Source organism: Nematolebias whitei, chromosome 11 (genome assembly GCF_014905685.2).
Source record: "Nematolebias whitei isolate Nwh7 chromosome 11, NemWhi1, whole genome shotgun sequence".
In the NCBI taxonomy this organism is placed as follows: Eukaryota; Metazoa; Chordata; class Actinopteri; order Cyprinodontiformes; family Rivulidae; genus Nematolebias; species Nematolebias whitei.
Genome location: NC_056508.1, coordinates 27,781,142 through 27,783,202, shown reverse-complemented (window position 1 = coordinate 27,783,202; position 2,061 = coordinate 27,781,142). Strand labels below are relative to the sequence as shown.

Here is a 2,061-nt window from a genome sequence, read left to right as displayed (position 1 = left end):
CCCCCCCCCCCCCCCCCCCCATGGAGGTGTGAAATGCTTGCACTTGCACTCTACAGGTGGCTGTAGCAAAAGTTTTTCTGCACTAACAACAGTTGGGGGCTGTTTACACTTTGCATATTTTGAATTAATTCACACCTTTCTGTCTGCTGTTTGGCTGTTCATTTACACAACACCAGTCACCCCGCTCTTTGAATCCGGAGGATTCTCAACCCACCTCAGAGTGAAGGTTTTCGAGGCGGCCGCCAGCTGTTATGTAAACAGCTCCCGCACATGCGCACTACAGACGTATATTTCATGCACACGTGAACCGATAGCATATTTCTATCAACAACAATGGCGTCGGAGTAAAGCACTGCTTTCTGGGTTATGACTGGAATATATTTTGAGTCTCGTAGTAAATCTAAAATCACATTTCGGTTCGGTTCAATTTCAAGGAGGGCTCGGTTCAGTTAATTTTCGGTACAAAAAAGGCCCAAATAAAGACTTACAAAATGTTTATTTATTTTTTTTTTCAGCTGCATTTGACCTGGGCGGAGCGGTGAAATGCAGCTGATTTGACGTTTGCTCCAGGGGTTCTGGAGCAAGACAAAGGTGGTTTTGTATGGCAAGCCAAGTGTCTCATTAATAGCCACTTTTACCTATTAATGAGACACTTGGCTTGCCATATAACTCGAGGGCCCTCTAGCGGCTGAAAATGGTAGTGTTCAATATTTTCTATGTCAAAATGAATGAAATCGTCAGATCTCAGCCAAAAATTGGGTTTTAAATATGGGGGAGAAAATGTATATTAGTCACTTCGGTGCATAAGTCGCAGGACTTGCAAATTTATGCAAAAAGGTGTGACTTATACGGCAAAAAAAAAAGGTACACACTTTTTTTTCCAGCAGAAATATAATATTCCAGCTAAAAGTGGCCCAGTGTCAGAATTTCTACAGCTGACTGCTGTTTCGGGGAGTGGTGGTGCAGAGGTTAGAGAGGTGGGCCTGTGATCCGAAGATCGCCGGTTCACGCCCCGGCCCCGACAACATCAAAATTGTGGGTGGGGTAGGTGAAGCACCCACACTTGCCCCCACCCTCATTCGCCCCACTCTGGGCCCATGAGCAAGGCCCTCAACCCCCCATCTGCTCCCTAAACAGGTCTCTCTTGAAAATGAGTTCTATGTCGTATAAGCTTCGCCCTTTAAGGCCTTCGCTTTAGTGGGTTTATCCCGTTATGCAGAGCATAAGCACTGAAAAAAATTAGTCCACGCCCACCTGCTGTGTGGGCCCCACCCGGTCCGTATAAATTACGTTAAGAGCGGGAAATCGGCTCCCATTTTTTCTTCAGCGAGCTAATATAGCACTGTCAGAAGAACAAAGAAGATAAATTGTGTAAATGACCAACCTTTGCGAAAGATGCTTGGCCCGGCAGTCGACCTCCGGTCGTCCGGTGAGTTCTCCTCCCCGAGGAGAAGATGACAGCAGTCTTATTCCAAGGTAAGCGTCGTGGAACATTTCCCAGTGACAGGTCACTACACGCTGGACAACGCCATCTTGTGGTTTTCCTCTTATCGCCGACCCTCGGGGCGAACCGGATGGTTCCTCCGGGGCAAGGCGTGCTCAGCTGCAGCCCCGCTGCTCTTTCCCTCCTGGGGAGCGTAGTGTAGGTGGAGGGGGGCTGAGTGAATGCTCACCCCATCCCACCTCGTTTCGCATCGGCGATCACACCGCTCCCGGCCAACGGCGCCCTCAGGGGTTGCCCGGCGGAACCCAGGAGGAGGCTGACATGAAGGGACCCCTTTTTTCTACGTCCCTCGCCTTTTCCCGCCAGTTCGGATGATCGGCGGAAAGGTTATTTTTCACTGGGCTCCACTCTGGCTCACCGTCTTGATCCATACGGCCTCGCGTTCCAACAGGACGTTCCACGGGCGAGGCCGCAGACGGTTCTTTCCTGGTAGATTAGAGGAGTCGGTCCCCAGTCCGCTCCCATCACCAGAGTTGAGGGATTCACCGAGCGGGGCTATTCCTCGGTAACCCCCCCCCTGGAGCCAAGCCTCGCGGAAGCTTCCGGAGCGAAGCTGC

General features: G+C 50.8%; 1 protein-coding gene across 1 annotated transcript in view; it reads left to right on the top strand.

The window, feature by feature from the left end:
- samhd1 (SAM domain and HD domain 1) overlaps positions 1-2,061 on the top strand; it is an 18,387-nt gene that overhangs the window by 4,653 nt on the left and 11,673 nt on the right. The gene's annotated exons all lie outside the window — the stretch shown is intronic.